Source organism: Protopterus annectens, chromosome 9.part0, assembly GCF_019279795.1.
Source record: "Protopterus annectens isolate FY-2018-M chromosome 9.part0, PAN1.0, whole genome shotgun sequence".
NCBI lineage: Eukaryota > Metazoa > Chordata > Ceratodontiformes > Protopteridae > Protopterus > Protopterus annectens.
The window spans coordinates 247,794,552-247,809,731 of record NC_056743.1 but is presented as its reverse complement, the minus strand read 5'-3'; positions in this window follow the sequence as shown (position 1 = coordinate 247,809,731).

Here is a 15,180-nt window from a genome sequence, read left to right as displayed (position 1 = left end):
TAGAGCAGTCAGCTCCAACATCACAGGTTCCAGTGACCTCTGCACTGACTACCTTTTTGTCCTCGGTGCAGGTTATGGTTCTGACACCTTCGGTACCTTCAGGACCAACTTGGTCCCAGGACTGTGTCTTCGCCATTGGGTCCAAGGGGTTAGAGTTGGCTCTGATTTTTGCTATGGAGCTGGCCTTGCCTCTTCAGGCTATGCCAGTAGGAGACCCAGCCTTGGTTCCGGCTTCTCAGGTGGGGCTGTCAGGGCAGGTTGTCTGCCCTCGGTTCTGGGCTTCCATCCCTCCTTGGGGGGGTCCTGCCTTTCAAGCCATGGAAAGAGCCTTGGCCACTACCTCTTCCCTGGTGGCTTCTGTGTTACTGGAGTCTCAGTTCCTGACCCCAGCTGTATCGGATCTCCCACCAACCTCTACACCTGGACAGCAAGCTCCAAGGTTGCAAGACCTACCTGCTAAAGGTCTCCCCTCTTCTGAGACCTTTTCGGGTGTCCCCACTGAAGAGCCACCTCAGAAGAGATTGTGTAAAAGGAAACATTTTGATTCTCCCAAAGAATCAGTCACAGAGGATATGGATTTCGATGAGTGGGGGGGTTCCCCCCCTGGTCACCTCAGGAAGATGCCTCCTTTGGAGACCTTCTGGAAATCCTTAGAGGGGTGATTGGAACTACAAAGACCATTCCTCTGAGGAATCCGTGTACTTGCAGGCCTTTGGAGCTCACTCGTCAACCTCCTGAGTGACCCCACCCACTGACGACCTCATTAAGTTAATCGCTCAGTGGGCTCGGAAGGCTCCTGACTCTATAGAGCCCATCCCTCAGAGATCTGATAAGATACTTTCCACACCAGAGGAGGCAAAGGGCTTAGTATTTGATACCATAGTGTTAGCAGCCATCACCAAGAAAGAACTAGCTGAGGAAAGTTCTACTGTTCATCCCCCTAAGCAGGAGTCCAGGGTGATGGACAGATTTGGGAAGTGGGTCGATGCATCATCGACCTTCACCATCAGGTCCTTGAACTTTTTGGCACATTTTACTAGACTTCAAAGGGATCTGGTCAAGGAGCTGGCAGGAGCAGTGGCTGAAGGGGTCCAAGAAAAAGTAGGCTTGCAGTTAGCTACCCTGGAGTCTATTTTGAACTTGTCCATGAGGCTCATTGCGCATGCTACCAAAGGGGCGACCAGGTCAGCAGGTTCAGGTGTTGCGATTTGATGACACAGTTGGATGCTCCTGTGTGAGTTTATGGAACTATTCAAGCCTTCCTTCATCAATGCTCCCTTTAATGGATCTTCATTGTTTGGACCCAAAGTGAAGGAAACTCTGTCCATGTGTGAGAAAGATGGAAAGACTCTTTCTGCTGTGGGCATACATTTTTCCACTCCTCAACGATCCTACTCTAGGAATCAAAGGAGTGGAAAAATGTGGTTCAAGAAGTCCTAGAAGCCTTTCCAGGACACACATGGTACAGACTCCCCTTGTGGCAGAGGGGGGAGTCACAATAGAAGAAGACATCCCAGAGGTGGGGGTGGTCTGCAGAACCAGGGTTCCAGGGAATCTTTCTCTAGTCAACACTACCAGTGCTCCTGAAAGGAGGTCCAACTGTTTGCTTCTGGAAGCAGTCAGGGGAAGATTCTATTTGCACCCAACTGCCTGGTGACGCATAACTACTGATGCCTGGCTGCTAAGGATTATTTCCAGAGGTTACTCTATCTCCTTCACCCTTACCTCATGAACTCAAGCAAAACTCTGCAATGTCCAACCCACTCAGAGAGTTCAAACAGCGGTAGAAATCCAAAAGCTGCTAGAAAAAAAGACTCATCCAAGAAGTTCCACCAGACCAAGTAGTATCTGGATATTACTCAAGATTCTTTTTAGTGCCAAAGAAGACAGGGGACTGGAGACAAAGTTTGGATCGCAGCACTCTGAATAAATTTGTTCAACAGTCAAAATTCCACATGGTCATAGTTCAGCCTATACTTCCTTTCTTAGAGGAAAATGATTGGATGTGCTCTGTCGACTTTCAAGATGCATATTACCACATAACGATGGACAAATGCTCGAGAAAGTTTCTCTGCTTCCATCTGGGAGCCAGTCAATACTAATTCAGAGTTAGTTCACAAGTGTTCACCAAATGTATGGCAGCAGTCACAGTGCATCTAAGGCTGCATGGATTCTGAGTGTTTCCATACCTGAACAACTGGCTTCTCACTGCTACCACCAGGTGTCTAATTCTACAAACCAGGGACTTTCTTCTGAAACTATCTCCCCAGCTGGGCATCATAGTCAACCTTGAGAAGTCTCAGCTAACCCCTACTCAGCATATGGTATTCATCAGAGCTCATCTCAACACTCAGTCTTGTGTGGCATCACTACCCCACCACAGGTTGCAGAAAATACAATCACAGTTTCAGCCCTTCTTCATTCAAACACGATATCAGCTCAGCAAATCCTGTAAGCACTGGGCTCCATAGCAGCAACAATCACGTTAGTCCCACTGGCAAGGTTTCACACAAGACTTCTTCAATGGATGCTTGCAAACCAATGGTCATTTCTAACCCATCCCATGGATCATCTAGTTTTTGTATCCAGCCAATGCAAAAACAACCTATCCTGGTGGATGCAATCCAAGGAGATTCTTCTAGACCTCCCCTTTGCCCCCCCCTCAACCCAAGGCCATAGTGACCAGGGATGGTTCCCAGATGGGGTGGAAGGGGCATTATCTAGGAAGACAGTCCAAGGCACTTGGTCCCCCTCTGAGGCCTACCTGCATATCAATGTTCTGGAGCTGAGGGCAGTGCTTGTAGAGTTGCAAGCATTTTATTCTGCTTTACCTCAAGGAATGATAGCTATTCAATGAAACAACATGTCCGTAGTCTGGTACATTAACAAACAGGGGGGAATCAAGTCCTGCCCACTGTGTCGAGAAGCCCTTTGAGTGTGGCAATGGGCTATAACTTCCAACTGCTTTTTGATAGCAACACACAGCCCAGGAAGTTCAAAAGTGATAGCAGACAAACTGAGCAGATGCATTCTCATGCCTAATGAGTGGTCTCTAAATCCCAGTGTGGCAAAGAAGATTTTTCTTTGCTGGGGCCAGTCTTCCTGCAAACTGTTTGCTTCACCCCTGAACAACAAGTGCAGAAGCTACTTTGCCCTAATTCCTCCTTAGGAGGAGTTCCTGAGAGACGCTCTTCTCCTCAATTGGCCCCTGGTCTCCTTTATGCCTTTCCTCCATTCCCTCTAATTCCAATATTCCTCAAGAAAGCAGTTTGGTTGAGAAGCAAAGTAATCCTCATTGCCCCTTACTGGCCTCACCAAATATGGTTTCCCTTCCTAGGGCCTCATCTAGTTTATCATCCATGGATTCTGGACCCAGCTCCAGAACTTCTGTCTCACCCCAGGGACTAGTGCATCCCAATTTACAAACTCTCAAGTTGAGTGTTTGGTTTCTCCATTCTGTTAGTCGCCAGGCACAATGACCTTCCATCTCCTGTATGACATATTTTGCTGGCATCCCATAAACCATCCACCAGGAATCTCTACCATAGTAAATGGAAGAGATTTTTTTGTCTGGGCTTGTAATAACAGTCTAGATCCTTTTTTGTCACCAGTGGAAAAAGTTCTAAAGTATTTAGCTACTATTTTTGGTAAAGGAGCTTCTGCTTCTACTATTAAGGTTATTTTAGCAGCCATTTCAAATTTTCATAACTGTTTCGGTGACCAACCCTTAATCTCTCACAGACTTTGTAAGGTTTTTCTTAAGGGCACAATTCATTTAAAGCCCCCTTTCAAAGTTCCCTTACCTCCATGGGACTTGACAATTGCCTTGCAGTCACTTATTTTATCTCCTTTTGAATGTGCAGCAAACTGTGACTTAAAAGTTTCTTTCCTGGAAAACTTTTGCTGATTGCTGACACCTCAGTGAGATGAATCTTTGACAGTGCGCCACTCGGGATAAACCCGTCCTTCCTTCCAAAAGTGATCTCAGAAGTCAATATCAGTCAAAGCATAGACTTGCCAGTATTTTTTCCAAACTATTCTAATAAGGGTGAATACTGCTTATACCTTCTTGATGTGTGCAGGCAGTTACATTTTTACCTGGACAGAACTAAACAATTTAGGCAATCAGAGCAATTATTTTTATCCTTTGCAAGGCAACCTTGGGCAAACCTGTTTCTAAGGTTACTCTATATAGATGGCTAAGAGATTGCATTTCCTTTATTTACACAAAAAAAAAATCCAAAACTCCCTATTCTGGTGAAGGCTCATTCTACCAGATCTACTGTTTTCCATTATAAAGCTGCTGCAACATGAGCTACTCCACTTACCTTTATTATTCACTACAAATTGGATAGGGTCTCCAGGGGGAGAGCCTCCTTTAGCTCTGTGGTTCTCAGGAATGTAATTCCGTGGGCCCACCCAAGATCTAAGGTAGCTGGGGACTCTGTCCCAAGAGTCAAGAATGGATGAAGATTGACAACATCAGGTAAAGAAGTTATGTCTTACCATGATGTTCCATCTGTGTTGTCGATCTTCATCCATTCTTGCATCTCACTTCACCTTCCCCCTCCTTTGGCTTCCTGGTGGAGCGACATCCATGTAAGGATACACCTTGGACATGGCTTCTGACTTGAGCTAGGAAATCTTTCTGAGAGTTTCTGAGACCTTGCAGACTCAATCTGAGGTAATGTAGAGAGGGTCATTATGGGTAGACCAGTAGCTCGAGAGATTTTTTGGCTGGCACGAGCTATGTAACAGCCGGATCGGTTCCATTCTGAGGATTGGAACCGTAACCAGGAGTCAAGAATGGATGAAGATCGACAGCACAGATGGAACATTATGGTAAGACATAACTTCTTTTTATCTACCCTTTGAAATTGGTCAAGTACTAAAACTACTAAAGATTATGTACTTGTTACTATGGATATTATAACACTTTTCACTGTAATTCTGAATGATGTTGGTTTGGAATTTATTAGGCTTTTTCTGTCTAAGCACTCGTCATATAGAACTGATAAATTTTCTGTTATTAGCTCTTTACTTGAAATCATATTGAATAATAACGTTTTCACTTTTAACGACAATTTTTTTTCATCAGCAAGTAGGAGTAACTATGGGCACCATGTGCGTCATCAGTTATGCTAACATTATGCTGGCATACTGGGAATCCCGGTATATTTTTGAAAATGATGTTTTTTTGTTTGGACAGGTTCCACTGACACTTTATATGATTTTGCGGAATATTTACATCAAACAATCACACTTTTGAAGTTATTTACTTTTTCTTCTGTTAGTGTTGATTTTCTACATGTATGTGTTTTCTCTTCATCTAAAGGTTTGAGTACCAGGTTGTATAAGAAGCAAAGTAACGTGAATAGTGTGTTTCATTGGAGTGGTATACATCCAAAACGTACACCGTAATGTCCTTAAAGGACATTTTTACAGGCAAGCTCGGCATAGTACTGACAATGAAATTATGATTAATTCTTTTAAGGGTCTTAAGACTGAATTTTTACATAGGGATATCAGGAAAATGAAATTGATTATGCCTATGATGATGTCATAAAACATAGGGAAGGCTTTGCTAAACCCTACTTTTCTGTCCATATGAGCATTACTACAGGGTCTAAATCTAATGCTGTCAGTAATTTTAGAATGTGGTTAATATATTTGAGCGATGTTCAGTTAGTATGTGACATCATTAAGAAGAATTGGTATGTCCTTAATTCTGACAAAATATACAAGATGCTACTGGGTGATGTTCCTTATTTTTGTTTTAAAAATAATAGATCTTTGAAGACCCTGCTGTATTATAAACCTTTTCACAGTAAAGTCTATAAATCTGTTAGATTAGGTACATATCCATTCAGAAATTGTAGTTCCTGTAGATATATTCATAGCTGAATGAAGTATATCCATCCTATTACTGGTAGATCTTATAAGTTCCATTTTTATGCTGACTACAAGAGCTGTAACCTTATTTATTTAGGCTTCTGTGTTTTGTGTAACTTCTATTATGTTGGCAAAACTAATAGCTCTTTAAAAGACTGTATACATGAGCATCTAAATGATATAAGGAAAATTGATACTAGAAATACCTTGAGCAAACATGTTCTTAATTATGGTAATGAACACCCATTTAAATTTATGGTTTTTAGCTGTATAAATGTAATGGTAGAGGTGCTGACATTAAAACAAGAACAGAATGAAACTACATGGATAATTGAACTGCAGGCTGATAATGGTATTGGATTTAATGGAATGGTTCCATTGAAACCTATACTTAGGTCACACGCCCTTTGTTAGGTGATTTTGTATTTAAGTACTTGCATAATGGTTACATTTAGATCTGATGACGCACCTTTTGGTGGGCATGAAATCGCTTATCTTCTGTCTTTGTTTTTATGGATTTTATTAAACTATCCTGGTTTTAGTCTGCCATGTTTGACTGGTTAATTTACTTAATGTTCCATTTTCCTTGTTATATCTCTTCTCAACATGCTGATGATCCAGTAAAGGTTTTAAATTGATCCTTTTTTATTCATACACCTTGTATCATTCTAAGAAACAGTTGTATGTTCTTGGTTTTCTACAATAACCTTATACCTATCATGATCTTTTAATGCCTGGAACTTAGCAGAATAAATTGCCCCATATGCATTGCTAAAGTCTGATCCTTCTTTCTAAGTAAATCCACTGCACTTTTAAACATGGGTGGCATATTAAATCCACTTTTGTTAGAGACTTCTTCACTAATGGATGTCAACAAATCACCTTAGTAATCTTGTGGAAGAAGTAATGGAAGTAACTTATGTTTCTTATTTTCTAATACTATAATCTGTTGCAAGCCTAGTTAGTCTAACAAACTGCCATTTTGCAATATTTATTTTCATATAAAATAGATGGCTACTATCGAAATGCAAATAAGTGTTATTAAAAGTAGTCTTTCTAAAGAAATAGGGTTCAGAATTTCTCTGTGCATAGTTCCAGGAAATCTTAATATCTAAGTGGTAAATTTTATTTATTTATTTTTTATTTATTTTACATTTGTTTACTGGGTTAGTCTGACTGAATACATATCCCTTTTCAGCAGAGACCCGGGGAGAAAAGCTCCACATTTGAAAGGAACAACAATAGATAGACTAAACATAAGCAACATTCGTAGTATACAAAATACAGTGAGACTAGTTACAAATACATTCTATTAAATTCTACAAGTACATGATGAGTAAATACCAGGATATACAGATAGGTTAAGAAGTAAAGAGGTTTGGGCTTTAATCATGAGGGAGAAGGGTAAATCTACTTTCCAGGTTGATTCTATGGTTATACGGAGGGGGCAGTCTAAGAGGAGATAGCGTGATTTGGGAATCGGTTTAAAGGGATAAAGAGAAGTTTTGAGGTGAAGAGTCCTTTTAGATGATAGTGTGTGAGTGGTAGAGTGGTAAATTTTATTCTGTCCAGTATTAAATTTGAACCTTGAAACTAATAACTTATGTTTGTGATCCCAGCAAAAACTTTGAATTCATTTATAGAGCATTCCAAAGAAAACAAAATAAATCATCACTCTGTCTGGAATAAAATATTATGTTCTTCTTAAAATGTTGTAATGTGTGTAAGAATTTATTTTTCCATTCATTAAAATAAAAAAATTGCTTAAATTTGGGCCACAGTAGCCCCCACAAGTATGCATTTCATTTAAAGAAACGTTTTCTTCTAAAAAATGTTTTCTTGACCAGTCTCTACTAAAACACAGGCCTAAATTCATTCATGCTTTCCAAATTAGTTTTAGAATAAAATTGCCTCACATTTTGTACTCCGTCATCATTTGGAATACTGCACTTTTTAGGTTTTCTAGAAAGTGCCAAGAATCCTTCCCATATGATGGAGTAGTTTGCAAGTTCAAAGCTTCATAAGTTCATACAAGGTTACTGAGCTAATGGTCCTAGAGCCCTTACAAGCCTAGTCATTTTTACCCCAAGTTGCCCCAGTTGACAGTGATTAAGTGAGTGAAGTTCGCAGAGGTAAGGGTCTATTGTAGTTAATACTGACTTGCTCTGTCCAGGAGGGACATGGGCACCCCCCCCCCCAGGAGTGAATTTGTGGTCACCCATCCATTGAGCTATGTTGCATTTGAAGAGGGTCAGGAAGTTGTTCTGTTTCATGTGAATTGGAAGCTTGTTCCAGAGAAGTGGCAGTTCTGGGAGATGTATCTATCTCTCCAGCATGACCTGTTCATGTCAGAGGCTAGGTTAAAATCCGTGGAGCAAGTGACCCTCGTGCAGTTTGATTTATGAATGTATAGCATTTCTATCTGTGCTGGGTCAGACACTGCCCTGTATGCTAGACACAGGTCACCCTTTAGCAACTTGTAGGAGACAAAATGCAGTGACAGGGGTTTCATTCTTTCCACATAAGACTTGTTTTGTGTACCCTGTAACTTCTTGGTGAGAAACCTCTGTGGTCTCTTCATTTGTTGCAGGTGTCTGGTGAGATACATGCAAAAGAACATTGTGCTCATTTATTGGTCTGATGAGGGATGAGTATGATGGAAATATAACATCCTTAGATCTAGATGTGATGCCTTTATTTATAAAATATGCCACATAGAAGGATATCCTTACTACTGTGGATACATAGGTGGGTACTAGGCTATCTGCCCAAAGGCATTTATAAGCCTAGCCAGAATGTATTGGCTTTCGCCGCCCCCTTAGATTAGTTCCCTGTGCCTCTGTCCAGCAGAGCCACTGAAGTGATCCCCGAGGTAAACTTTCTGTTTCCCATCCATTCAACAAGGTTTGTTTTGAAGAGAGTTAGTGAGGAGCTCTGCCTAATATAGATTGGGATCTTGTTCCAAAGAATGGGAAGTCTCTGGGACAGGAATCTATCCCTCCAGCATGTCCTATTTATTGTTGTGGTGAAGTTTAGATCCCTAGAGCATGTGACTCAAGGGGATAAGGTTTTCTTTAGGTGGATCATGTTCAGCAATTCTGGGTTGGACAAGGCCTTGTATGTCAGGCAGAGATCACCTCTGAGTTGGCGGTATGCAACTGAATACAACTGGAGTTTCTTCAGTGGAGCTGCATAGGGCATCTGTTTGAGGCCATTGATCCTCTTGGTGCGGTACTTCTGTGGTCTTTCCAGCTGTTGCAGGTGTCTTGTAAGGTACATCCCAAATGGGGCATTGTACTCTAAGATGGGTCTGATGAGTGATGAGTAGAGGGGCACAATGACCTCTATTGATCTGGATGCAAACCCTTTTGTGATTAGGTGGGCCACGTAGAAGGATTTTCTAACCACTTTGGCAATGCGATTATCAAAGGTGAGATTACTATCTACTTGGGTCCCCAGATCCCCTATTATGTCTTCTGTATTTAGGGGACTAACCACCTATGTGGTAGTTTGTGGGTACTTTGTTTTTTCCAAAGGGGATGACTATGCACTTTTTGGTATTTAGCTTGATGTCATGATTTTGACACTGGGTATCCATCTCACTGAGACCCTTTTGGAGGATGTCTGTGTCAGCCGGAGAGTCAGTTATAGCACCTAGTTTGCAGTCATCTGTGAACTTGGTCAGCCATAGTCCTCCTGTGCTTGCCTGTACCTCTGAGGAGTATAGGCCATATAGGAGGGGTACTAGGACTGAGCCCTGGGGAACACTACTTGTAACCGGTTTAGAGATGGACCTAGCTCCCACAACTCTCACCATGTGGGTTCTGTCCGTGAGCCAGTTGGCAACCCATCTTGTGATGTAGGGGTTTATGTTCAGGCTGGTGAGCTTGTCTATAATACCAGAATGGGGAATGGTGTCGAAGGCCTTAGCGAGATCTAGGTAGGCTGTGTGTACCACCTTTCCCTCATCTACAGCCTTGGTGACTGTCTCAAAGAAGTCCACCAGGTTTAGGAGGCATGATCTGCCCTTAACAAAGCCAAACTGGGTAGGGTCCAGTGTTTGGAGGTTCCCAATGTCTCTGTTAATGAGTTCCATGATGATGCGCTCCATAGCCTTGCAGACCAAGCTAGTGAGGCTTATAGGGCAATAGTTCCCGGGATCTGTTGTGGCTCCACCTTTGTGGAGTGAAATAACCATTGCTGTGTGCCACTCTATGGGTATGTAGCCTGTGGAGAGGCTGAGTTTGAACAGTGTAATTAGGTGAGGGGTTAGTTCATCTTTGAGCTTGTGTAGGATGCAGCCTGGGACACCATCCAGTCCCATTGATGCTGTGTTTTTTTGCTTTGGAAAGGGCTGTTTTAACCTGAGTGCCTGTGATTTCAGGGACTCTACATTCTTCTGGTATGGTTATCGGCCCTTTTGGAGGTGAGAGAGGGTGAAGTTTGTGCTGAACCTGTCTGCCAAGATGTTGGCAAAATCAGATGGTTCAGTGTATTTGTACAATTCTGCACTAACTCCGAGCAGATCTGAGCATTGCCACTTAGATTCTTGACATAGCTAAAGAAGGCCTTGTGGTTATCTTTGAGTCCTTGGCAATTTTTCTTTCAAAGCTTGCCTTGGATGATTTTCTGAGGGATCGTAGTTTCTTGCTGATACTGATCAGGGAGGTCTTCCCTTCATGGGATTTTACTCTTTTCTGTACTAAATTCCTCCTTCTATTGTATAGCTTGTTTATGGCAGGAGTCCACCAGACTGGTTTCCTTTTCTTGGAGGAGTGAGTCTTGGTTTTGCTTGGGTTGGCACAATCCATGCATTCTTGTAAGCCCATAGAATGCATTAGTAAAGGATTTTGCAGCTTGGAGTGTTATCCTTCAGCATGGGGGCTTTGAAACTTTCCCCCTCGGTCTTAAGTAACGTGAAGTTTGCTTTTGAAAAGTTTTTCACGGTGGCTTTCTTGTCCGGGGGTGGGGGTGGAATATGGATATCCAAAGTGATTTGTTTATTGTCACCTCTAACCAGCGAGGGGTTGACCTCTGGTGTGGAACACCGGTCGCCCATGTTGGTGATGACCAGGTCCAATATATTATCACCTCTGGTGAGAGTGTTGACCAGTTGAACCAGGGCATTTGAGTTTATAAATTCTAGGAAAAGTTGGGCAAGGGAGTTAGTACTTGAGTATAGTTCTCCCAGTTAATGTTTGGGTAATTAAAATCACCCAATATTAGGGTGTTTGGTAGGACCTTTATGTTTCCCAGTGTTTCCAGAAACTCGAAATGGGGGTGCTGGGACATGGTGGGTGGGCAAGCTACAATTTGAAGTACAGTTTTGCCCATTGTTAGTTGCACATGGATGATCTCTGAAGCATCGTGCTGTGCCACTACCCTGGAGGTGTGGGTATCCTTGATGAATATGGATACGCCCCTGCCTTTTGTATTTCGGTTTGGGTTCTGTGGCCAAAATGTATGGTATGAATTGTAGCCTGGTAGTGCTGGGGTGCTTTCTAGAGCCTTAAACCAGGTTTCTGTTACTGCACATATATCGATTTCTCCATACTGACGAGTGCCTCGAGTGCATGCATTTTGAGGTTTAGACTTCTGGCATTGAGTAGCATTACCCTCAGTTTTTGTTACTTGTGCTATTTACGGCGGTGGGTTTGTCTTTTGAGCCTTGCCTAAAAAAGGCACTACGGGGGTGGCAAGAGCCTTGGCAAGTATTTGAAAGCCTAAGGGTGACAGGTGCAAACCGTCTCTAGCGAAGAAGCATGGCTTGTCGAGCATGTCATCCCAGGTGGATAGACACTGGATCCCCTTTGAATGACACCAGAAACTTAGCCAATTGTTGAAATCGAGAATTTTTTCTTTATACCATGGTATCATTCTTGGTGAGGGCAGGATGCTACTCAGGGTCATATGAGCCTGGGCTACATGATCAGAGAGCTCTTCCTTATCTCTTTTCATGTAGTCCAGGGAAGTATGGCTCAGGTCATTCACACCAACATGGACAATGACAGAGTCATATTTGTACTTGTTCTGGAGTGACCTGAGTGCTTGTGCTATGTGGCAGATTCTGGCACCCAACAGGCGGCTAACAGTAACCTTCTCCTTATTTAGCCTAGTGAGTGGGACGTCAGTGTGCCTGACTATAGAGTCACCTATTACTAGTATGTTGGGTATGTTATTTTGCCTTAAGGGCTGTGATTGCATGGCACACTGGTTTTGTGAAGTATGTGTTTCATGGTTTGTGTTGGGGGGGTGGAGGTTGCTTGGATGTTTGCTTTGGAGGTCTCTGTTGGTTTTGCAGATTTTTATTTAGAGCCTCCGAGTATGTTTCCATGTATTTATGTTTGTTTTTTGCTGGTGCTGGTTTAATGGGTCTATGTAAGACTGGTGGTGTGATGCAAGTATTTCTCTTCTCCTCTTGACTGTCTGATCCAGTCTTGGGTTGAGAGAGCTTAGCCTCTAGTTTGGCTGTATAACTGCATCTCTCGCATGTATTAGTGTTTGGTGGTAGGAGGAGGGGGTTGTCTGTGTACATGAGGCAGTTGTAACATTGCCTCAAATGCCCAGATTCACCTTGTGGTCAAAATTCAGGTTGCTATCCACCTGAGTACCCAGATCATGTACCACTGTGTCTACACTTAGGGGGTTGTTGTCTATAATGTAATTAGCAGGGATGTCAGCTTTCCCAAAGGGAATAATAGTGCATTTTTTACATTAATCCATGGCTTTGGTACCAATTGCTTGTCTGCATTAACCCTTTCTGCAGTATATTAATATTGTTGGGGGAATCACTTGCTCCCAATCCTAATTTGGGTTTGGAAACATGCAAAATTTGATAGGTATTTACATTTGTTCCACCATTCACTAAAAGGTCTAAAAGTACAGAGGGACTTCCAAGATGGCTGCACTCCAGTCAACAGCATTATTTCTGCTGTTGCAGTATGAAAACAGAAACCGAGAAACAAAGGTCTAGTAATTCTTCCAGCTTTAGTAAAATTCAAGTTACTTGGTATTAAGCACACTGCATTTGTGCCAGCAAAGAAGAAACTTAGAAAACCAGAAAGAAAATTGACCATAAAAGGTGAAAAGAAAGTGCTGACTGAGAAGAATCCTGCAGCTGTTCAGCAAAAAGCAGGTCAAGCTCCAGCTGTGGTACAAGAGATGGCTTGCAGTATTTTATAGGAAAGGCAGGGCTAGCTGCCCGGTGCTGTAAACCTTGCCTCTAAATGATTGTCACTGGTGATGTGACACCCTGACCCCATGTGCAAAAATTGGAAAAAGGGGTTGTAGATGGATGGATGGAATAAATCAAATGTACTCAGAACTGATTAAAGTAAATAAAGCATTATAGGAGTATATAAACTCAAATAATAAAGACTAGAAAAAATGGCAGAAGCTTTAAGCAGCTATTCAGATGAACTGATAAAAATGCAAAAATCAAAAACTGAAGCCAAGAAGAGTTGTTTCACAAATGATAGAGTTAGAGGACAGATCATGCAGAGAAAACCTGACATTTTCTGTTATACCAATCCAGAGAAGCTGGAAGGAACAGACTGTATTAATTTTATGAAAACACAAATAAGGAACTGGACTGGTATTCCACTGCAGGATTTGTTAATTGAAAGGGCACATTGAGTATATGCTCCAAACCCAGCAATGAGAAAGCCACCAAGACCTGTATCAGTAAAGATACAATCATACCAGCAGAAATAGTTGATCCTGACAAAACTGTGGAAGAAGAAAAACGTATTAAAAATTGGAGATGGAAGAGTGTTTGTTGAAAAGAAGAATCGGGTAATGTTGAGAGGCATTTGTGAGATTCAAGCCTGTGTATCCAGCTGTCTTCAGAATATTTTTTCCTGGAGGTTCAAATACATTTTTGATACATAACAGGCTAAGGAGGAAATATAAAAGTTTGCCAAACAAAGGAGAACAAACAGAAAGGGATTCTGCTTCTCATTCTTTTGACAATAAAGCTCTTAGAGAGACTTTGCCACTGAAACCTTTTTCTGGTGTTTCAAAGGATGACAGTTGAGAGAGAGAGAGAGAGAGAGAGAGAGAGAAGCACAGGATCTGACAAGAAGAAGAATCGGGAGTACATTGGACTTGAACTAATGCCTGGTGTTTGGAGAAGGAGATGAACAGGAAGATGATCAGCAACACTGAAATTAGAGAATAAAAGTTAAGCTATAAACCATCAGTCACATTTGTGAAATATGGCTTTATAAGAAAAAGTGGCCAAGAAACATTGGACTTTTGTTGACCTTGTTATACTTGTAGGTGGGATTGAAAAGCATATACCCTATTTCATGTCATTAATGTTTAAAACAACACTAAAAAGAAAAAAAAGTAACTGTAAGTAAAACAGTTTTGTTCTTAACAGTATTTGTATAAAACATTTCATGATATAAACTGCATGTTATATAGTAAACCAAATTTGGGTATGTAGTGAGGGGAATCTAAAATTAGGGGTGTGGGTGAGTCTTTCCATTGATTGTTGTATGTGATAAAGATACTGAAGTAAGCAAGTATTTTTTTTTAGTTTTAAGAGATACAGGCATCAAAAAGTAAAAAAAAAACAGAAGAATGATTGGACAAAAGCATATTTACATTAATATGCTGTAATCTTAGGCTGTTGGGTGGGAGATGGGGTGTAAACGTTCACAAATTATAATATATGTAGAGCTGAAATGTTTGTTTTTTTTACTTTTTCATAGCTGAATATCTTGATTAATGCCCTTAGTTTAATCTAAAAAGAAAAGAATGTGAATGAACTGAGAAGAGATTAGTCTGTTGAATATGAAATGATATTAGCTTGTTTTTTCCTTCAGCAAATAAATGTCCAGTGTGAGTTAAGAAGTCTGTAACTTAGGACTGTTGTACATTCTGTTCTTATGTTTCCATGGAGACAAGCTGAGTACAGGTACAGGCAATTAATCTTGAGAGTTCTGAGCATTGTTTGCTGACAGAACTGTAAAATTAAAAAGGTACAAGGACAAGCAGCTTAGTACAAACTAAAGTTTTAAATTATTGGAAGTGAATAAGAGATATGTTTCCTAAGTACTAAATGCTTCAATGCATTTACTAGAACAGTGTAGAATTTATTTTTATTTAAAGCTAGCCAGAGCACTTTTTTCCTAAAGCTAAAAGTTAAGATTTTCTAAAAGCACGCACATTGTTTTGAATATCCAGGAGGAGAATAGAGATAAGAAAAGAACAGAGAGAAATCAGTGCAAGTGGGAACACAGGCTTTGTGTTTTAAGTTAATACATTATGAGGATGATCTGG